Consider the following 25057-nt stretch of genomic DNA (forward strand, 5'->3'; position numbering starts at 1 on the left):
ACTTCTTTCCTTCTTATCTGCTTTTAAGTGTGATTTTTATATTGCCACACCTGTTACATGCCCCCAGGTAAGTTTACAGGAGAATCACATGCTTGAAATAATCTTCTTTTTCCACAATTTTGAAAGGGTGCCAATAATTTTTGGAGTTTAGTGGGACATTATATCCAATTAGTTTTTTTTCCTCCCTTTTTTGATTTAGTTCCAATACAGACAAAGGGAATAAACATGTGTTTAGCAAAACATGTGTTACTGCAATCCTTTTCTGTGAGAAATAATTCATTTTCTTGAAAGATTTCAGTGGTGCTAACATTTACGCCCATTACTGTACCTCGTCCAGTTCCAACAGTACTTCTCCTATTGTCCTGAGAATGGATTTCCACATTGCAGGGCCATTTTTCAATGACCGATGTGGCCAGCTGGTTATTCCAAAGGTAGGAGTGCCAGGCCAATCAGCTGCAGCATTTGCATAGGCACTTACTCCTCCCATAGGTAGGATATTTAAACAGAGCAGCTGCACTGCTGCTCCACTTGACCGTAGCCGACCACGGTTTGAGGTCCAGTGGAAAACTGCATACGGGGCAAAAATGAGCCGACCAGAGTTAGCGTTTCGCTCCGGTCGGCTTATTGAAATGAATTACATACGGGCGGCATACGGCAGGGATATGGGAGCGCAAGGTTTTACCTCCCCCCTGCCGTATGCGGTCCCATATGGGTAAAAACGTGATGTGAACCCAGCCTAATAGAAGTTTTTACCCATTCACTAGTGTTTCTTGTTTTATTTTGTTCTGTGACCACACCTGTATGTCCTGACTTTTGCCTGCGATCTGACTACTCTTTGTCTACTGACTTTGTAACACCTCGCTATCTCCACCATTTAGTGTGGATCACATATAGTGAAATTTAAACAGTAGCAGTGAGGTTCCTCCACATATCATAGCTGGTTGCTACCCTGTGTTCAGGGATTCTACTAACAATAAAGTAATGTCCAATATAGACAGCTCCTGGAACCTATAAATACATATAGTTAAAGACAGTAATAATTAGGACATAAAGTGACATTTAAAGGCGGGGGTAGTGCTTCTGCTGCTGGGTTGTTGCCCTCCTACGGCCTCCTCCACATACTGGCCTTTCTCCTGGTAGCGCCTCCATGTTCTGGACACTACGCTGACAACATTGTGTTGTTTAAGTGTTCCCTTTATTTTTTTGAGCAGTGTAGTTTGGGTGGTCACAGGTGAGGCAATACAAAATATGTATATTTTATTTATTATTATTTTATGTTTATGTGTTGATGGAAATCCATTGGCACCCGGTGATTGTGTAGCCGGGCTGCTAATGAGGCCATAAAACCCCTTAAATCCTTTACATGCCGCAGTCATTATCTTGGTATACAATGGGTAAACTGCCAGGATTGGAGGTTTCTCTGCTCCTGGCAGAAAGCATAGGCAGCTGGCTGTCAGAATAAGCTCCTACGATCTCTGCCCAGGAAATCCCATGCCAAGTGGATAGATTGCCACCATAAAAATGCATCAGCCAAGTCTAAAGCCTCTTAGTGACCACTATAAAAAAAAAAAAAAAAAAAAAAAACATGAGCTGTCACTAAGGTGTAAAAAAGCTTTCTAAGTGCAAAAATGCTGCAGCCAAATGTTAACTAGAAGTCAATAGGCAAATATAAAACAAAATACTTTTTTTTTTGTTTGTTTGTTTGTTACCGTATATACTCGAGTATAAGCCGACCCGAATATAAGCAGAGGCCCCTAATTTCACCCCAAAAACCCAGGAAAAGTTATTGACTCGACTATAAGCCTAGGGTGGGAAATACATAATTCCCCCCCCCCCCGTCATCATCCAGACCCCCTTAATTAACACCCTCATCATCATCACCCTGTCATCATCCCCCCTTCATCATCACAGCCTATCATCATCCCCCTGTCATCATCCCACACCCCCCTTCATCATCACCGCCTGTCATCATCCCCCTGTCATCATCCCACACATCCCCTTCATCATCACCGCCTGTCATCATCCCCCTGTCATCATCCCACAACCCCCCCTTCATCATCACCACCTGTCATCATCCCCTTGTCATCATCCCACCCCCCCTTCATCATCAACACCTGTCATCATCCCCTGTCATCATCCCACACCCCCCCTTCATCATCACCACCTGTCATCATCCCATCCCCTTCATCATCACTGCCTGTCAATGTCTGAACAGTGGTCTTCAACCTGCGGACCTCCAGATGTTTCAAAACTACAACTTCCAGCATGCCCGAACAGCCATGGCTGTCCAGGCATGCTGGGAGTTATAGTTTTGAAACATCTGGAGGTCCGCAAGTTGATGACGACTGAGGTCGGAGAGTTCATTCGTGTATAAGCCGAGGGGGGTGTTTTCAGCACGAAAAATCATGCTGAAAAACTCGGCTTATACTCGAGTATATATGTTTTTTTTTTTTTTTTTTTTTTCACTTTGTGTCAATGGCAGTTTTTTTTAAAAAGGTAGCATGCTCAGGCTATGGTGTTTTCTCACCCAGTTAGTGGGTCTTCTGTAGACCTCCAAAGATTTTTTTTTTTCTATAAATATGTGTAACATTTTTTTGTGGCACTTTCTTATTAAAAAAATAAATAAAAAGAACACACAATAAAAAAAATCATACAATTTGCAAAAAAACTAAAAACTAAAATCCTGCAACACAAACATGCTAAAACACAGTATCTTAGGAAGGGGGGTGGCTACTTCATGAACTCTTTTTTTTTGTGTGTGTTTTTTTATTTTTATTATTGGCCTGAAATAACAAAAACCTAAAAAAAAAAATTTTTAGAGTTAAACAACTCTAAGCTATTTTCTTCATGTACAATAGATGTCCTATATATTTTAATACCACTTTGCATTTTAAATTTTTTTATTCAAATTAGCATTTTTTTTTCTGTGTACATGATTTGTCACTGTTTTTTCCAAGGTCCCTTATCAACAATTTCGTCTGGTTTAGGATAAAAAGATAGAGAATTAGACATATTTTTCTCACTGATATTTAGATGTTTGTATCAAGTTCAAAATTGGGCTCCTTGAACAGATTCTACCATTATATCTTATGTTTATGGCACCCTCAGGGCCCAAAAAGGGCTTTTTCAAACCCCTGTATTTTTTGTTTAATGTCTAATTTTTTATAGGCTTTTTTTTCCGTTTCTTTTTTTTGGTACATTGTTTAATATCATCCACTATAGAGCACTGTGACATTTCCTGCCAGTTGTAATTCTCTACTATATGAGATATGAATGTGTCTTGAGGCTTTGTCAGAATGACAGATCATTTCCTAAAACTAAACTTTGATAAAACAGAATCATTATTTTCCCTCATAAAACATTTTTTATTTCTCCTAAATAGAAATTATCTGTCTAGTCTCTCGCTTTTCCTTTCATTAATTCTTCCAGGAGCCTGGTTTTATGTTTCTGCGCTGAGGCATTCCATATTTTTTCTTCTATACCGCTGCTAATATATATTTTTTTTATTTCTTTCAAGAAAAATAATTTTGTATTTTTATTTCAGGATAAATTAATTTTCAAGAAAAAAAAATAGATAAATTTAATAACATTGAAATTTAATCTTCTTTTTATATATCAGCATTATGAAGGGATTCTGGGTAATCCTATTGTAATTATAACTAAAGAGACTCTGAATTTAGTTGAGAATTGGTCACTGAAGGAACCTGAGTGCCCAGAGGAAACCCACACAAACACAGGGAGTACATACCGTATTTTTCGCCGTATGAGACGCACTTTTTCTTCCCCAAAACTGGGGGGGGGGGGAAGTTGGTGCGTCTTATATGGCGAATACACACCTATTGCGGCGGTCCCTGCGGCCATCAACGGCCGGGACCCACTGCTAATACAGGACATCACCAATCGCGGTGATGCCCTGTATTAACCCTTCAGACGCGGCGAACAAAGCTGACCGCCGCGTCTGAAGCGAAAGTGACACTAACCCAGCTGCTCGGTCGAGCTGTTCGGGACCGCCGCGGTGAAATTGCGGCGTCCCGAACAGCTTACAGGACACCGGGAGGGACCTTACCTGCCTTCTCGGTGTCTGCTCCGTGTCGGGATCCCCTGCATGGCAGTGCTCTCCTTTGACGTCATCGCGCACGCCATCCCGTCATCCAATAGAAGCGGAGTGCGTAGCGACGTGATGACGGCAACGTGATGACGGCGACGGAGATCGTGGATCCCGAGGAAGAAGACGTCCGGAGCATCGGGGACACCACGGGGACGCGGTGACAGCGATGGAGCTACATCCAGGGCATCGGTGATGGGTCCGGAGCGGCGGGGACACGTGAATATTACCTCCTATCCAGTGGTCTTCAACCTGCGGACCTCCAGATGTTGCAAAACTACAACTCCCAGCATGCCCGGACAGCCATTGGGAATTGTAGTTTTGCAATATCTGGAGGTCCGCAGGTTAAAGATGACTGTTGGGTTCAGAATCTTTTTTTCCTAGATTTTGCACCTTTAAAATTGGGTGCGTCTTATATGCCAGTGCATCCTATAGGGCGAAAAATGCGGTACATACTGGTTGCATATGTTGTCCTTGGTAGGATTTGAACCTAGAACTCCAGTGCTGAAAGCCACTGTGCTGCTTAATATGAATATATGACTCCTAACTCCGGTTTGGGTCTCTATCTCAACTTATTTAAGTCACCTGTCACACAGAACGAGACTATTCCTGTATGTCATGTTTCCTTCCAACACCAATGATCCAATGATCCAACGCTAATGATGACCTTTTAGTGTGGAGGAAGCACTCAAGAGGCCCAGGACACACTAAATTGTATGAATTCTTATATTCTATAACTTCTCAATCCCCTCCTAATCTCAGGGGACACCTACTTCTTCTAGCAATTATTTCATAAAGATATGTCCACTCTTAAAGGGGTACTTTGGCTCTAAGACATCTTATAAGATGCCTGATCACAGGGGTCCCGCCACTGTGGACCCCCGTGATCTTGCACGCAGCACCCCGTTAAATCAGTCCTCGGAGCTGTCACAGCTGTCACGCCCCCTCTCATAGGCTTTGTGATCGCCAGTAATCAGACCTGGAGCGAACACGCTCCGGGGACTGATTGTAACAGGGTGCTGTGTGCAAGATCACGGGGTCCCCAGCGGCGGGACCCCCGTGATCAGGCATCTTATCCCCTATCCTTTGGATAGGGGATAAGATGTCTTAGCACTGGAGTACCCATTTAAATTTCCTGTAGTTTAGTTAAGGTTTCCAATTTATCATGAAACCAATTGAACACAATATCACAACATGCTATTAAAACACTTTATTTACAAAGGTTTTATTTACATAACAGTCACTGGGCTAAACATATAATGATATACAGTGTATATATTTATAGATAGAGTGTCATGAAATCATGTTGATGCAAAAAGCTGTTATTTAAGCCTAGGACCCCAGTGCTTCAAAACAGTGCTGGCCAATATGAGCATGCTACTCCTAAACCACTGCTAACCACTTATACAAATGTATCCACCTTAAGGATTCCAATTTATCGTGAAACTAATGAACCAATATCACAACATGTTATCCTGAAACATAAAAGGTTTTATATGCATAACTGGGTAGGACATATAAGAATACACAATGTATATATTTAGGGACAAATTATCATGAAATTATGTTGTGAAAAGCTGGTAGGCTTGGTAAACTGTCACACTATAAATCTCAGGATGTATTGAGTTTAGAGATAAGTTAAGAAAGGTCACATCTGTATGTATAGTCTTCCTAATTGTAGTTAATACCTGTGAAAAAAATTGTATATGTCTTATTTTTCTACTAAAATTATGTAATTTAATATTAGTCTTTAATATATATATATATATATATATATATATATATATATATATATATATATATATATATATATAAATGCATTCTTTTCTAATCTATCAAGGGATCCTTCCAGTACTTATTAGCTGCTGTATACTAGTTCTTTTCTTTTTGAATTTCCTTTCTGTCTGATCACAGTATTCTCTGCTGACACCTCTGTTTATTTTAGGAACTGTCCGGAGCAGGAGAGGTTTGCGATGGGGATTTGCACCTATTCTGGACAGTTCCTGACATTGACAGAGATGTGAGCAGAGAACACTGTGGCCAGACAGAAAGGAAATTCAAAAAGAAAAGAACTTCCCCTGGAACATACAGTAGCTGATAAATACTGGAAGGGTTAACATTTTTAAATATAAGTAATTATATATATATATATATATATATATATATATATATATATATATATTTGCATTCTTTTCAAATCTATCAAGGGATAGTTTTTTTCCGTCTTTATTTAAATCGACATTAACTTAAAACTTAGTGTACCCTAACACCAGGCTTAGTCTACATACATCTTTTCTAGGTCCCTAAGGATGACTGCACAGGGGCCCCCAGTCCTGGTCATTTAATTGAAAAGTAACCTGTTAGTAGGTAGGAATCACATTCTGATCTTATCATGGTACTCTTAAAGGGGTTCTCCGGTGCTTAGGGATAAGATGCCTGATCGCGGGAGTCTCGCCGCTGGGGACCCCCGGGATCTTGCATGCGGCACCCCGTTTGTAATCAGTCCCCGGAGCGTGTTCGCTCCAGGACTGATTACCGGCGACCACAGGGCGGGCGGAGTGTGACGTCACGCCTGCGCCCCCGTGTGACGCCCCTCAATGCAAGCCTATGGGAGGAGACATGGATGTCAATGCACTGTTAAAGGGGTACTCCCCTGGAAAACATTTTATTTTATTTTGTAAAATCAACTGATGACAGGAATTAAACAGATTTGTAAATTACTTCTTTAAAAATCTTAATCCTTCCAGTACTTATCAGCTGCTATATAATCCAGAGGAAGTTATTTTCTTTTTTTAAAGGGGTACTCCAGTGAAAAACTTTTTTTTTTAAGTCAACTGGTGCCAGAAAGTTAAACAGATATTAAAAATCTTAATCATTCCTGTATTTATTAGCTGCTGAATACTACAGTGGAAATTATTTTCCGTTTGAAACACAGAGCTGTCTGCTGACATCATGAGCAACAGTGCTCTCTGGTGACATCTCTGTCCATTTTTAGGTACTGTCCAGGGTAAAAGGAAATCCCCATAGCAAACATATGCTGTTCTGGACAGTTCCTTAAAATGAACAGAGATGTCATAGAATCAGGCCCCTTAAATAGGCACGGTCATTTAAACTCTGCATAGATCAATAGTACAAGCGAATATAAGCAACTTTGTCTGTCTCTTATTAGACAAAAAATGCTTCTTTCTCCTGTTATCAAACTTTAACCCCCCCCCCCACTCTTGCTGCTAAAGAGTGCTTATTGATGCCATGAGTGCTTACTGATGTCATGAGTGCTTACTGATGTCATGAGTGCTTACTGATGTCATGAGTGCTTACTGATGCCATGAGTGCTTACTGATGTCATGAGTGCTTCCTGATACCATGAGTGCTTACTGATGTCATGAGTGCTTACTGATGTCATGAGTGCTTACTGATGTCATGAGTGCTTACAGATGCCATGAGTGCTTACTGATGCCATGAGTGCTTACTGATGTCATGAGTGCTTACTGATGTCATGAGTGCTTACTGATGCCATGAGTGCTTACTGATGTCATGAGTGCTTACTGATGTCATGAGTGCTTACAGATGCCATGAGTGCTTACTGATGCCATGAGTGCTTACTGATGCCATGAGTTCTTATTGATGTCATGAGTGCTTACTGATGTCATGAGTGCTTACAGATGCCATGAGTGCTTACTGATGCCATGAGTGCTTACTGATGCCATGAGTGCTTACTGATGTCATGAGGGCTTACTGATGTCATGAGTGCTTACTGTTGCCATGAGTGCTTACTGATGCCATGAGTGCTTACTGATGCCATGAGTGCTTACTGATGTCATGAGTGCTTACTGATGCCATGAGTGCTTACTGATGCCATGAGTGCTTACTGATGTCATGAGTGCTTACTGATGCCATGAGTGCTTACTAATGTCATGAGAGCTTACTGATGTCATGAGTGCTTACTGATGTCATGAGTGCTTACAGATGCCATGAGTGCTTACTGATGCCATGAATGCTTACTGATGCCATGAGTGCTTACTGATGCCATGAGTGCTTACTGATGTCATGAGTGCTTACTGATGTCATCAGTGCTTACAGATGCCATGAGTGCTTACTGATGTCATGAGTGCTTACTGATACCATGAGTGCTTACTGATGTTATGAGTGCTTACTGATGTCATGAGTGCTTACTGATGTCATGAGTGCTTACTGATGTCATGAGTGCTTCCTGATACCATGAGTGCTTACTGATGTCATGAGTGCTTACTGATGTCATGAGTACTTACTGATGCCATGAGTGCTTACTGATGTCATGAGTGCTTACTGATGTCATGAGTGCTTACTGATACCATGAGTGCTTACTGATGTCATGAGTGCTTACTGATACCATTAGTGCTTACTGATGTCATGAGTGCTTACTGATGCCATGAGTGCTTACTGATGTCATGAGTGCTTACTGAGGCCATGAGTGCTTACTGATGTCATGAGTGCTTACTGATGTCATGAGTGCTTACTGATGCCATGAGTGCTTACTGATGCAGCAGAGTTGATTCTGTCCTCTGAGTAAAACAATCTGTTTGTTCAGTCACAATAGTAGAGGTTCAATAACACGTTCCTCTAAACATTCACTATTTAATTTCTTAGTTATTTCCATTTTCATTCTTGCAAGTGGATATGGACAATACTACTGTAATAATTTCCCCTGGGAAGGACTTTCCCACATAGTAATACATAGACTTCTCCTGGAGTTCACCCCACTTCTCCGCGCTCCATGCCGTCCTATAATTGTCTGACTGATTGCCCATTCCCTGTGTTACTTGGAGGAATACGTAATGCACAATACAGTGTTACAGCTGTCCTTCCATCAGCGCCTGGGTCACTGCGGCTATCTCCTCCGCTGGATTCGGTGAATCGCTTCCTTTTAGCATTGATAAAGTAATCATTCTCTCCAGCTGACGTGTTGGACTTGTATAACAGAGGGTTAGGTTTATACATTTTATAATAATCCCTCGATAAGATTAGTAATTTACATTCACCATTCATTCACTGGATTATATCTGATGTATGTTCTGTCTATGAATACTTAAAAAGGCGAAAAGTGCTGGACACAATTTACTCAGGATCTATCTATCTATCTCATATCTATCTATCTATCTATCTATCTCATATCTATCTATCTATCTCATATCTATCTATCTATCTATCTCATATCTATCTATCTATCTATCTCATATATATCTATCTCATATTTATCTATCTATCTATCTCATATCTATCTATCTATCTATACATTGAAGGCGACTGCAGCACACCAATTCAAAGTGCAAAAAAGTGATTTATTCCAGAAAATACAGGCGACTGTGGCCTCACACCACCATTTTCAAGCAACATTTGAGTGATTCAGAGAGCTTTAAATAGTTACACAAACATACAAGCTCATTAATAATAGTTAACAATAAAAATGCAATAAGTGTAAAATAAAATCAATATGTGAACATCAGTGAATAGTATAAGATGCCAACAGGCAATATAAACATATACCTGAAATTATGTATGCCAATAAAGTGATAATAGTGCATTAAAAAATATTTATCCTAGATTAAAAACCATGAAAATCAGGTGATATGAATGATTAATTGAATAAACAATAAGGGCAGAGCTTACCCGACAGAGGATGGCGGCGTGCTGCGGCGTCCACGCGGCCTCTCGTTTCCGGGATTGTGTTTTGACCTATCACTGACACAGTATGAAGTATCCCAGACCCACATGGGTCGCGTGTAAATGCACGCATGCGCACATCGCTCAATGCGCCATCAGCTGCCATATAGGAAAAGGGCAGTCACTTGTGCTTAGCAGGTGAGCGGTAGCTCACAGGAATGGCGAATGGCTCTCAGTTGCTCAGAATCAAAATATCCCAAAGGCCAATAAATGTGCATAAGAAAAAATAAAAGAAAATGGAAAATAAATATATAATATAGGTAAAGCTCTGTCTCTAACCCACACCGCACATGTACAAGCAGCCTAGCACCAATTCTCCTATACCCAGTCATTAGCACATTTTGCCACCATCTCCCAGGACTGGGTGAAGTGGCAAAAAATCCTATCTCTGTGATAGTGTAAAACACCACCAGCAGGGAGAAGAAAACGCGCTGTTGACATATTTGGGCCACATAAACGTGAGGCGGGTGCCCATACATGATACACTCATACCGTGGGGAAAACATTGACCAAGTAATAGTAGTAAATGCATAATATTTTATTATGGCCATAGGGAAAGTAGTAGACATTTAAATCTGTGCAAGGTCAAAACAGCAAGCCAAAGGAGAGGGAGCAAAAAGAAGAGAAAAAAAAAATTTTGGAAGGGGGAAAGAAAAAATGTAATATTAAATATACATATGCATAAAACGGACGCAAAATCTTCAACAGAATAGCCTCTGTTCGGTATTTGCTGCCACTAGTCTTTTTCATATTCTGTAAGAAAAAAGAAAAGAATTAGAAATAAATATAACATAAATAGAATCACTACAAAATCTTATTACTCACGGGGGGTATACCAACAGTTTCTCAGGCATTATGCATGATAAATTTGTGACGTTACAATAAATTACACATTTAAACCATGGGGGTTTAAAGATTGAAGTTCATGAATCCATTTAAGTTCTCTCTTATTCAAGAGGCTGATCCGGTCCCCCCCCCCCCCCCCCCCCCCCCCCACGTTTGAGTGGGGGAATATGGTCAATTAAAATGAATTTAAGGTCTTGTTCCTTATGATTGGCCTCGGAAAAATGTTTTGCCACAGGAAGATCTAACCGATTCTTCCTTATACTATAGCGATGTTGGTTCATCCTGGTCTTAAAATCACATGTGGTCTCCCCTATATAGAGGAGACCACATGGAAAGACCAGGACGTACACCACAAAATCTGAGGTGCAAGTAAGATAATGTTTTAATTGATAATTTTTGCCTGTGCTCAGATCGACAAATGTGGATCCCTTAGACATGTACTTGCAATTCACGCATTGTCGGCAAGGGAATGAACCCTTGGCTGCAACACTAAGAAATTTTTGGGGATTTGTTTTAAGGGAGACATCAGATTTTACTAGTCTATCCCTGAGGTTAGTGCCCAGTCTGTATGACAATAACGGGCAAACCTGAAATTCTGAAATGTTTGGAAAACTCTTTTGTAAGATGTTCCAGTGTTTATTTAACACTGACGCAATGTTTTTCGAGTGGCCACTGAAGGTGGACACAAAAGGGATACGGCATTGTGATTTTTTAGCTTTTTTTTTTGCGGTAAGGTATCATCTCTATTTAGAGTGATAGTACAAGCTTTATTTTCCTGTAGTAATTTTAAAGGCTACCCACGTTGTTTAAAATTAGTAATCATCTTGTCAAGTGTAGGTTCAAGTCTGTCATCTGCGTCGATGATGCGTCTTGAACGCAGCATCTGACTCGCCGGCAAGGATCGCACCATCGGCCGCGGGGGGCAGCTGGAAAAGTGTAGAATCGAATTACAGTCTGTTTCTTTCACAAAAAAGTTCCGTTACCAGACGCTTATTTTCTATCTTCACCAATGTGTCTAAAAATGAAACTTGAGATCTAGATGCATGTAAGGTAAATTGAATGTGAGGATATAAAGTGTTCAAGTAGGTGTGGAAGACATGTAATTGCTCCATGTCCCCACCCCAAACTAAAAACACATCATCAATGTGCCTCCACCACCCCAGCAAATTGCTGGAGTGGTGGGACACATAAACTCCAGGCTCCTCCAGCACCGCCATGAACACATTGGCGTACGTGGGCACCACGTTTGTGCCCATGGCGGTACCGGAGGTCTGGAGGTAAAACTAATCATTAAACATGAAATAATTATTCTTAAGGACCAGTTCTAGGAGAGAAATTATAAAATGAGGTGCCACGCTGGACCTCACAGCCTGCACACCCCCATCATGAGGGATGGAGGTGTACAGGCTGACGATGTCCAGCGTGGCAATGATGGCCCCAGGTGTCAACACAATGTCAGCAATTTTCAACAGAAAATCTGTGGTATCCCGTAAATACGATCTTGCTTTCACCGCATATGGTCTCAAGATTTGCTCCACAAAGATCGACAAGCCACTGGTAATGGACCCCCGGCCCGACACGATAGGTCGGCCAGGGGGGTCCACCAGTGACTTGTGAATCTTTGCTAGCAAATAAAGTAAAGGGGTGATAAGATGTGTCACAAAAAGAAAATCATACAATTGTTTGTCAATCAGACTGTCACTTAACCCTTTATCAAGGATGGTTTTGTTTCTCAACCTTATAGCATGTACAGGATCCCTACTCAATTTAAAATATGTAGATGTATCTCCAAGTTGGCATTTAGCCTCCATAATGTATTTTCCCCGATCCATGACCACGATGGCTCCGCGGGTTTCATCACCAAATTGTGGTCATGGATCAGGGAATTGAGGGCCTCTACTTGATGCCTAGTAAGAATGTGGAAGGTTTGGGTTTGTGGATAATCCCGTATGTGTGCAATATCTTGTCTAACCAGACTGCAGAAAGTATCAATGCAACTACAATTAAATGTGGAATTGAAATTACTAGATGATTGTAAATCAAAGTTTGAGAAGCAAAAACCGTCATTGGTAGTTTCACATACAGTAGTAGGTACAAAATCCTGGCTAGTGTAAGAATGTTCATGGAACCATACTTTCAATTTAAGACGGCGGATGAATTGGTTAAAATCCAGTTCAAGCTGAAACCAGTCAGTGTTAGATTGTGGGCAAAAACTAAGGCCCTTAGCTAGTAAGTCCATTTGATGTTTAGTAAGAGAAGTGGAAGAAATATTTACCGTGATTGGTTTAGCTATTTCTGTCTGGGATGTGTCTTCCGCTGAGATGTCTTGTTGAATTTCTGGGCTCGAGTCTGTACAGGAGCGTTGATGTCAGCGACCTCCCCGACGGGTTGGTCGACATTTCCTTGTTGGCGTGGTCCTAAAAAAGAAGCATTATTAACATTGTCCATGTTATCAATCTCATTACGTGTAGTCTTCCTTGATAAAGAAGATGGTGAGGTCTCTTTTGGTTTACGTTGGCGTCTGGAATGGAAAGAGTATACATTTTCCCAGTGGCATAATCTGAGGTGTCCCTGTGGCATTTATGGCGTTTAGTATGTTCCAATTCTCCTTTTAGTTTGTCCAGGAACTGAGATTTTTTATCCACAAGTTTTTCAAAGTTTTCCTTATTGAATGAGGATAAGGACTGTTCTGCTGTAGCAAGGCGAACAGAGGTAGCAGTGATATCCTTCTGTATAAATTCCATGTTTAAAAGAATCAAATCAAAAGCATATTTATTTGATATCAGTTCAAACTTGGATCTGTAGTCCATATTAGAGCCATAGGCATTATCTCGTGGCTGAGACCTGAGGCCTCTAGGTATCATCTGAGACTGGTAGTATTGGCTTTAAGTGGCTAAATGCAATTTCAATGATAAAAGGCATTTGGATTCATATTCATATTGTCTTGACAGGTCTATAATAGAAGGCACTTGTAAAAAGGCAGCATTATCATCATTAATGTCACAGAAAATTCTGCTGATATCCCCAGGGGAATAAGAAAATGTATTAACTGGAGCAGAGGTACCGGTAGCAGTAGAGGAATCCATATTCAATGGGTGCAGACTCTGATGACCAAGTTTCATACAAGAGATGTAGAGCAGCACTCCCAAGTGAGAAAAATAGAAGATGGGTGCAAGAAGTCTCAGGGATCCCGGTCCTGGATCCAATGGCTGTATTTACAATGAAGGCGACTGCAGCACACCAATTCAAAGTGCAAAAAAGTGATTTATTCCAGAAAATACAGGCAACATTTCTGTGGCCTCACACAACCATTTTCAAGCAACATTTGAGTGATTCAGAGAGCTTTAAATAGTTACACAAAAATACAATCTCATCAATAATAGTTAACAATAAAAATGCAATAAGTGTAAAATAAAATCAAAATGTGAACATCAGTGAATAGTATAAGATGCCAACAGGCAATATAAACATATACCTGAAATTATGTATGCCAATAAAGTGATAATAGTGCATTAAAAAATATTTATCCTAGATTAAAAACCATGAAAATCAGGTGGTATGAATGATTAATTGCATAAACAATAAGGGCAGAGCTTACCCGACAGAGGATCTGTATACATCGCCATAATGGCGGCGTGCAGTGGCGTCCACACTGCCTCCCGTTTCCGGGATTGTGTTTGGACCTATCACAGACACAGTATGAAGTATCCCAGACCCACATGGGTCGCGTGTAAATACACGCATGCGCACATCGCTCAATGCGCCATCAGCTGCCATATAGGAAAAGGGCAGTCACTTGTGTTTAGCAGGTGAGCTGTAGCTCACAGGAATGGCGAATGGCTCTCAGTTGCTCAGAATCAAAATATCCCAAAGGCCAATAAATGTGCATAAGAAAAAATAAAAGAAAATGAAAAATAAATAATTAATAAATATATAATATAGGTAAAGCTTTACCGAGCCAATTCCTGTGAGCTACCGCTCACCTGCTAAACACAAGTGACTGCTTTTTTCCTATATAGCAGCTAATGGCGCATTGAGCGATGTGCGCATGCGTGTATTTACACGCGACCCATGTGGGTCTGGGATACTTCATACTGTGTCTGTGATAGGTCAAAACACAATCCCAGAAACGGGAGGCAGTGTGGACACTGCTGCACGCCGCCATTATGGCGATGTATACAGATCCTCTGTCGGGTAAGCTCTGCTCTTATTGTTTATGCAATTAATCATTCATACCACCTGATTTTCATGGTTTTTAATCTAGGATAAATATTTTATAATGCACTATTATCACTTTATTGGCACACATAATTTCAGGTATATGTTTATATTGCCTGTTGGCATCTTATACAATTCACTGATGTTCACATATTGATTTTATTTTACACTTATTGCATTTTTATTGTTAACTATTATTAATGAGCTTGTATGTTTGTGTAACTATTTAAAGCTCTCTGAATCACTCAAATGTTGCTTGAAAATGGTGGTGTGAGGACACAGAAATGTCGCCTGTATTTTCTGGAATAAATCACTTTTTTGCACTTTGAATTGGTGTGCTGCAGTCGCCTTCATTGTATACAGCCATTGGATCCAGGACCGGGATCCCTGAGACTTCTTGCACCAATCTTCTATTTTGCTCACTTGGGAGTGCTGCTCTACATCTCTTGTATCTATCTATCTCATATCTATCTATCTATCTATCCATCTATCTCATATCTATCTGTCTATCTATATAGTAGAAGGAGAGCAGCACCCAAGAAAAACAAAAATCGGTGCACGCAGAGTCCAGACCCGGGTCAGGGATCCATATGTAAGCAGAAATTGGAAATATCCGCAGCACACTAAGTAGTAAAATTCAAACAAGTTTTATTCCATCACAGTGGGGGTGTCCAGAACAACGTTTCAACCAGCTCCCTGGTCTTTTTCACGTTGTTCTGGACACCCCCACTGTGATAGAATAAAACTTGTTTGAATTTTACTACTTAGTGTGCTGCGGATATTTCCAATATCTGTCTATCTATCTATCTATCTATTTTATTCTAACTTGGATCGGAACACCGAGATTCATTGGCTTGCACCCTTGGATTTTTCTACATTGGATGTGCTGCTCTGTATTGGTCTATGTCTATCTATCTATCTATCTATTTATCTCATATCTATCTATCTAAATTCTAGAAAAAAAGAGCAGCACTCCTTTGGTAATGCACGGGTGCCCACTGCAATTTGGTCCTGGCTTCAGACCTCCAGCGATACAAAACGAATACACAGTGGCAACTCCAACCCAGTGAAAAAATGAGTGTCTTTATTCACATAATGTGATGCAACGTTTCGGCTTGCTCACCAAGCCGTTTTCAAGCAGTAAATGACTGATGATCCTTTTAGCGCGCATCATCTGACAACAGGGAAATTACCTAATCATAGGTCGGGGATGACAACTCTGGAAGTGGAGAACTAAATTACTGTCCGTGGGTTTGGTATATAGTTCAGTCCTAAGATGGTTGCCCTCAACAACAACCAAAGTATCCAAAAACTGATCTGAAGTCTCTGAGTATGTCAGTATAAACTTAATGTTGATGTCCATCTCATTTAGAAATTGGACAAAGGCCAACAGCTCCATGGCACTTCCTGTCCAATTGAGGAGGATATCGTCTATGCATCGCCACCACCCCAGCACATGGTTGAAGTGACTAGCTCCTCCTCCAGGGAGGCCATGAAAATATTGGCATGTGGGGGCAACATTTGTCCCCATGGCTGTACCGAACACTTGTAGAAAAAACTTATCATTAAAAGAGAAATAGTTATTAGTTAACACCAACTGTAATGCAGAGATGATAAAATCAAATTTCGCTATCCTGAACAATAGCATTCTTTACAGCTCTAATGCCATGATCATGAGGGATTGACGTATATAGACTGGTGACATCAAGTGAGGCCACCAGTGTACCTTGAGGGACCACTACATGTCCAATTTTTTTTCAAAAAATCTGATGTGTCAGAAAGATAAAACTTGGCCTGCATAGAATAGGGGCGTATCACTTGATTTAAAAATATAGAAAGGTGACTAGTTAAAGACAATAGATCTTGAGTTTGATCTTTCTGAATAATTGTGCTAGTTCTATTTTATTGTAAAACCAATTAATATGAGTAGATGGACAAAAACTCAGTCCTTTAGATAAAAGTTCAGTTTGTTCAATAGATAGAGGAAAAGATTATATATTTACCAAGGCTGATGGTAGTGTTACTTCTTGTGATTGGACTTTGGTAGTCTGTTCTTGACTGCATTAGGGGCCCGAGGTCTTGTTGCACCTGTGGTATCTGCGGCCTCCTTGCCGTGTCTTTCGTTGTGTTGGTTGAGTGTCAATCTTAAAAAAGGTTCAGAATGAGAGGTAGAAACAGGTTGAGGATGAGATACATCAATTTTGGGTTCTTTAGCTTTGGATTTCTGAATAAAAGAGTGTCCACTCCAATGATAAACCTTGTTGTTCTCATAATCAATGGTGTCACAATGCCATTTATGTATTTTCATTGTCTTCTGCTCCGTTCTAAATTTAGCCAGGAAGGTTCTTTGTTTAGTAATAAACTTATTATGGTCCTCTGGTGAAAGTGCAGTTTTAAGAGAATCATTTAATGCACCCACTTTGTTCTTGATAATGGTGACGTCCTTTCTTAAAAACTCAATATTAAGAAGTATCAAGTCTCAGTTACAGTACCGAGCGAGTTGGTTCCTTGTGATTGGTGAGTGTACAATTTCTCCGCTCCGACTGAGATTAATTGATTATCACATAACTTCACTCATCTGAGTGCACTTATATGTATTATGCACATTGCAATTGTATATACTGTACACATATGCGAGATATAGTTGTTATGAAATAACAATATAATATTTGATGTTTTATGCACTAAGTTGTTATCTTATTTATACAAATATGCACTTTATTGATATTTTTATGTAAATTAATTACCTGACCAATTATCTTTGATATGTTACCCTATTTAAATGTGGCACATGTCTGTGTTTGGATGCTTGAAAATGGCCGTATCGGGCAAGCAAAAATTTGCATCTTGTTGGATGAAATAAACTTCACCTATTTTATCACCTTAACTGGAGTGCTGTGGTATTATCTTCCATATCTATCTATCTGTCTATCTATCTCATATCTATCTATCTATCTATCTATCTATCGCTCTGTCTATCTATCTCATATCTATCTATCTTTCTAGTTCATATCTATCTATCTTTCTAGTTCATATCTATCTATCTATCTATCTATCTATCTATCTCATATCCATCTATCTCATATCTATCTATCATCTTTCTATCAAAAAACCAAGGAGAAGTAGCACAATCCAATTTAGATGGAGATTACCAGTACCGGTCACCGGCTGTAAATGATATGTAGCAGAACAAAGGGTCCAACAGCACTCCAGTTCAATTAATAAAATAGTGAAGTTTACCTATACATAAACTTTCAGCCGATTTCAGATTCAAAAATTGTATCTGTGCCAAAGAGACACTAATGGTGAGGTGAACCGGGCCTTACCTGTTTAAGAAAATTACATTTTTGTAAATATGTTTTTAGGAGCCTTCTATGTTCCATGTATCATGTATGCACTTGTTATGTATTATATGCTTTTTGTCTTTATTTTCATTGACGTGGAATAAAATGAGAATTTGAATAAAACAAACTTCACCCCCACCACCACCCTGGCTTATAATTCACTCAGTGTACCTGTAGAACCTTCCCGGGTGTAATGAGCCGCTACATTTATAATTCATTAACATGTAAACGTTCCGAGTCTATGATTTACGACACCAGGACCGTCTATGAGTTGAAACACATATGGAATTCTTAATAAGTAAGTATCGCAGCTACTAAATTTCTATGCAGTAATTCTATGGGAGTCTCAGAAGGTCCACTGAAGACTTAATATAGCAGAAAAAAGACTGAGACGACTTTCCAGTTCCGGGTAATTGCCCTAAGATTCTCCTATTACAACAAATCTAGTTTTGAAGCAGTAGATTGGAAAACTATGCACTGGACTGTATGAGATTCTATGTGAAAATACTCCTCTTCAGTCTTAGAATATTTCTCTTTGAAACATTACATAACTCATTGTGATTAGCTGAAAAAATTTTATCTGAAATTTCAATTTTAATTTCATTTAATGTAACTAATTATTAGGAAAAAATGTCAATTTTTTCTAACTAGTTAGGGTGCATTCACGCCACATTTTGGCAATACAGTTCCCGTATACGTTTTCAATTTGAAAACCGTATGGAACCATATTGAAAACCGTTTGCACTGAGTCTCCTTTGAAAACCGTATGCCAAACGATTCATCCGTTTTGCGTCTTGTACAGTTTTGTCCGTCTTTTTCCCGTACCCAAAACCATAGCCTACAACAGTTTTTGGTACCGGTAAAAAAACGTATTGAAACCGTATACGTTTTTTTTTACATGGGAATCAATGGGAACCGTAGAGAACCGTATGTGCATACAGTTACATCTGGTTTGCACCATAAGTTTTTTTTGACTTTGCACAGTTTTTTTCTTGGAATTTCAATCAAACAAGTGAAACTTTATTCATAATGGAGTGAAAAGTTAAAAACATATATTTTTTTTCTTAAAAAACGGATTCAACCGGACATCATTTTTCAAACTGTATACATTTTTTAACCATATACGGTTTAAAATTTGTACACACATTTGGATACAGTTTTGTACGCTTTTAGGGAATTTGTTTTTCATCAAAAACCTGATACGGGAACTGTATTGCAAAAATGTGGTGTGAATGATGCCTTACTTTTATCCAAATACAAAGTCTGGTCACAGCAAAAAGACAGCCAAGATCTGTTCTTTAAAAGAAGGGCTTTTTATTTGTACCAACAAGTGACATCTCTACTGCTCTTTAATGGAAGTAAGCAGGGACATTTATCAAAACCTGTGCAGAGGAAAAGTTGCCCAGTTGCCCACAGCAACCAATCAGATCGCTTCTTTCCTTTTGCAGAGGCCTTGTTAAAAATGAAAGAAGCGATCTGATTGGTTGCTATGGGCAACTCAGCAACTTTTCTTCTGGACAGGTTTTGATAAATCTCCCCCATAGTCCTTTCAAAACACACTCACAACCCTTGGACAAATTTTTCACACACTCAAGAAGTCAGTTTAACTAAGTGCTGACACACACTCTGCAGAAGCAAAATGGTTAGACATTTTTAATGAAAACTCTTTAGAAAGTTGTTTCTTTTTTCATTCATTCAGGAAACAATTGAACAATAAAAATGTATTAATTCAAATGAGTCAAATGTCTTTAGGTGTTTTAGTGTCTCTAGGTGGAAGTACCCAACCCTACTAGATAATATATATATATATATATATATATATATATATATATATATATATATATTTATATACTGTATATATATATATATATATATATATATATATATATTAATTTATATATATTTATATTTATATACTGTATATATATATATATATATATATATATATATATATATATATATATATAAAAAGCAAAATCATCGGTAGTTGCAGTATCTTGTAATACCTTTTTTATTGGACTAACAAGATTTTGTAGAGACAAGCTTTCGGGATTCCTCCCTTTATCAAGTCATAAGCATTTCTGAGCTCACAAGGAGATAACACAGGTTCTATCTCACAAAATATGCAGGGGTTAAAACAACATTAGTGGAGAATGGACATTAAGTTGGGCCATAAATTGTATAGCAATAGAACGATAGATACAGATGATACAAATGATAGTTCTTTATGACTCCAAGAACAGAGGACTTAATGTGGATTTAAGCTTCTTATCCCATTATCAAAATTTCCTATAACCTTTGCTAAACTCTCTACCCTCTCCCTGCTCTAACACCATCACACCCCTGCTCCCCCTCCCCTGTCTAGTCTTATCTTCAGTCTATGGCTCTATAGTAAAATTGTCTGTCCAGCGTAACCACTATTCTCACCTCTGCTCTCCAGCCCCCCCCCCCCCTCCTCATCATTATCTGTATCTATCGTCCTATTGCTATACAACTTATGGCCCAACTTAATGTCCATTCTCCACTAATGCTGTTTTAACCCCTGCATATTTTGTGAGATTGAACCTGTGTTTTCTCCTTGTGAGCTCAGAAATGCTCATGACTTGATAAAGGGGGGAATCCCGAAAGCTTGTCTCCACAAAATCTTGTTAGTCCAATAAAAAAGGTATTACAAGATACTGCAACTACCGATGATTTTGCTTTTTGCATCACTGGACTAATACGGCTACTCCTAACTAATCTATATATATATATATATATATATATATATATATATATATATATATATATGTACTGTATATATATATATATATATATATATATATACACAGAAGGAAGACTGCAGCACACCGGAGTATCCAAAAATACAAAAGAAGGGCTTTATTCCAGCTAAAAATAAGACGTTTCTGTGGTCTCACACCACCTTTCTCAAGTCCGGGGCTTGGGAAAGGTGGTGTGAGACCACAGAAACGTTGTCTTATTTTTAGCTGGAATAAAGCCCTTCTTTTGTATTTTTGGATACTCCGGTGTGCTGCAGTCATCCTTCCTTCTACAAATATTTGGACCCAGGACCGCGGTCCCTGGGACTGCTTGCACCCACAGATTTACCTCCTACTGTGAGACTGCTGCTCCAGCCTTCCTTCTATATATATATATTGAGCTAACAGTTCTGGCATATATAAAAATATACCATATTATTATCACATTACTTTAAAATATAACAGTGTACACTGCCTACAAAATAGCGTTACCATGCTATCATGGGTGAAATTCAAAAAGAGCAGGACCTGCATGACACAATTTATGTATATATGTATGTGCATGTATTATAGGCTGAGACATACACAAGGTGCACACCCCACCGAGCAGCCTCATGTTCTATTCATGTCTACTTCCATATGTGATCGTTGCTGTTTTAAGTTGAGGCTTAAAAGCAACAATGTGTAAAATGAGAGATTCGAGGGATCTGTCTCGAACAATAAAGTTGAAGATGTCCCATTGTGACATTAACAACTTTTTTTTAACTATTTCAGTATTTCCAGCACATTTTTCGCCTTTTATCTAATCTTAATAGGTCAAAAATCATATACTTACTAATTTCCAAGCATATAGCTGAGTTCACAGACAGCTCACTGTATTCTGCCACATTTTAAGAGAAGTAAAATGATCAAAAAAAGGCATCTCAAAAAAGGCCCAAAAAGGTCTATTCTTTGAGTCCTTGAATAGCATTGAATTTAAAGTAAAATGTCTTTCAATTCATGTTCACTTCAGTTTTAGGTCTTTAATTACTGTATTAGAATAGTAAAATGTAATGTCAAGGACTTCCTTTGGACCATTTGTCTTAAAAAGCATAATTAAAAAAAAATAAAATAAAAACTTTTTAACCCCTTAAGGACACATGACGTACTGGAACGTCATGTGTCCGCTCCCAATCTATAACGTGTTGCCATTCCCGTGGCTAATAGCGCGTGGCATTGATCGCAGTTGAACGCCGTGTCTAAAGTGAAAGTGAAAGTGTGCCGGTTAGCTCAGTGGGCTGTTCAGGATAGCCGCGGTGAAACTGCGGCATCCCGAACAGCTTACAGAAAAGCAGGAGGGTCCCTACCTGCCTCCTCGCTGTCCGATCGCCGAATGACTGCTCAGTGCCTGAGATCCAGGCATGAGCAGTCAAGCGGCAGAATCATCGATCACTGGTTTCTTATGAGAAACCAGTGATCAATGATAAAGATCAGTGTGTGCAGTGTTATAGGTCTCTATGGGAGCTATAACACTGCAAAAAAAAGTGAAAAAAAAGTGAATAAAGATCATTTAACCCCTTCCCTATTAAAAGTTTGAAATACCCCCCTTTTCCCATAAAAAAACACAGTGTAAATAAAAATAAAAATAAACATATATGATATTTCTGCGTGCGGAAATGTCTGAATTATAAAAATATATTGTTAATTAAACCGCACGGTCAATGGCGTGCACGCAAAAAAATTCCAAAGTCCAAAATAGTGCATTTTTGGTCACATTTTATGTCATGAAAAAATGAATAAAAAGCTATCAGTAAGTTCTATCAATGCAAAAATGGTACCGTTAAAAACTTCAGATCACGGCGCAAAAAATGAGCCCCATACGCGGAAAAATTAAAACGTTATAGGGGTCAGAAATGACAATTTTAAAGATATTAATTTTCCTGCATGAAGTTATAATTTTTTCCAGAAGTACGACAAAATCAAACCTATATAAGTAGGGTATCATTTTAATCATATGGACCTACAGAATAAAGATAAGGTGTCATTTTTTCCAAAATATGTACTGTGTAGAAATGGAAGCCCCCAAAATTACAGAACACCGTCTTTTTTTTCAATTTTGTCTCACAATGATTTTTTTTCTGTTTCACTGTAGATTTTTGGGCAAAATGACTGACGTCATTACAAAGTAGATTTGGTGACGCAAAAAATAAGCCATAATATGGATTTTTAGGTGCAAAATTGAAAGAATTATGATTTTTTAAAGGCAAGGAGCAAAAAACGAAAATGCAAAAATGGAAAAAACCCCGGTCCTTAAGGGGTTAAAGGAGTATTCTGCCCATAGACATCTTATCCCCTATCCAAAGGATAGGGCATGAGTTGTCTGATCATGGGGGGGGGGGCACCGTTGGGACCTCCGCGATCTCCATGCAGCATCTGCATTCTATGCGGGGCTGCTTCTCCAGTCTCGGAACCCCCCCTCCATTCATGTCTATGGGATGGGGCATGGAAGCCATCATGCCTCCTCCCATGGACATGAATGAAGGGGGCATGGCATGATGTCATGAGGGGGCGTGGCTTGACATCACATCTCCAGTCCTGAAAACACAGAGGTTTCCAAGACTGGAGAAGCAGCGTAGAATGTGGGTGCGGCACGAAGATCACAGGGGGTCCCAGCAGCAAGCCCCCCGCAATCAGACATCTTATCTCTTATCCATTAATATGAATCAGCGCTTACCATGGGTGGTTGTGCAGACCAAGCATAACATTGGGAAATGCTTGTAAAAAAACGTCTCCTTGCTGCCCATGCATCTTTCAAAAAAAAAAAAAAAAACACAGGCGCCTAGAGCATCAACACACAGTTCAAATACAACAACAGATTAATAAACCAGAATGCAACGTGTTTCACGGCAACCAGCTACTTCCTCAGGAAGCTGCTTAAGAGAGCAGCTGATTGCCTCAAAACCAGTTACATTCTGGGAAATAAACCTGTCTTGTCTCTGTGCTGTTTCGGCGCCTATGGTTTTCCCGTTATTATTGGAGGAAATTTTTAAATTGCTGTATTATTCAGTATTAATCAGAAATTTGTTTTTGTAAAAATAGTAAAATTTTGGTTGTGCACAAGACTAGAAGTAGCATTACAAATTAAACACTTATGGACCTCCTTTTTGACTTTTAAAGGGGTACTCCACTGAAATACATCTTATCCTCTATCTGAATGGTGTCCCTGAGAACCCTCGCAATCTCTGGGCCGACAGCAGCAGCGTCTGGAACACGGAAGCTTGGCACTTCCATGTTTGTGACCTACCGACACCCCCCCCCTTCATTCATGTCTATGGGAGGGGGCATGACGGCTATTATGTAGCGGTCATTCCCCTCCCATAGACATGAATGAAGGGCTTGTGGCAGCTGTAGTCACCAGTCATCCAGCATGGATCGGAGTTCGCTCCATGCAGAGATGACTAGGGTGCCACCCTGGAGATTGTGGGGGTCCCCAGTGGCGGGACCCCCACGATCAGACATCTTATCCCCTATCCTTTGGCCCTCTTTAATAAACAGGCAGTTTGCAGTGTTAGGATGTTCGTGGACACAAGTTTACAAAGTCATTTAGTGGCACTTTGTTTTATTAAGAAAAAATTAATACAGTGGGGCAAAAAAGCATTTAGTCATCCACTAATTGTGCATTTTCTCCCACTTAAACAGATAATAGAAGCCTGTAATTTTCTTCATAGGTATACCTCAACTATGAGAGACATAATGAGAAAAAAAATATTAGCAAATTATGGTGGAAAATAAGTATTTGGTCAATAACAAAAGTTAATCTCAATACTTTGTAATGTACCCTTTGTTGGCAATGACAGAGGTCAAATGTTTTCTGTAAGTTTTCACAAGGTTTTCACACACTGTTGCTGGTATTTTGGCAGATTCCTCCATGTAGATCTCCTCTAGAGCAGTGATGTTTTGGGGCTGTCGCTGGGCAACACAGACTTTCAACTCCCTTCAAAGGTTTTCTATGGGGTTGAGATCTGGAGGCTGGCTAGGCCACTCCAGGTCCTTGAAATGCTTCTTACGAAATCACTCATTTGTTGCCTGGGCAATGTGTTTGGGAT

At 39.5% G+C, this 25057-nt stretch overlaps 1 protein-coding gene and 1 long non-coding RNA gene across 2 annotated transcripts in view; one reads left to right on the plus strand and one right to left on the minus strand.

Moving 5' to 3' along the window:
* The window catches only part of CTNNA2 (catenin alpha 2), a 2092931-nt gene that overhangs the window by 1590141 nt on the left and 477733 nt on the right, over positions 1-25057 (plus strand). The window lies entirely within an intron of this gene.
* Positions 10366-16948, minus strand: LOC130333977 (uncharacterized). The gene is made up of 3 exons (XR_008876030.1): positions 16873-16948; positions 12927-13068; positions 10366-10558 (listed from the first exon to the last, which is right to left on the minus strand). It is a non-coding gene; the product is annotated as an uncharacterized LOC130333977 (long non-coding RNA).

The sequence above is a fragment of the Hyla sarda genome, chromosome 1 (genome assembly GCF_029499605.1).
Source record: "Hyla sarda isolate aHylSar1 chromosome 1, aHylSar1.hap1, whole genome shotgun sequence".
In the NCBI taxonomy this organism is placed as follows: Eukaryota; Metazoa; Chordata; class Amphibia; order Anura; family Hylidae; genus Hyla; species Hyla sarda.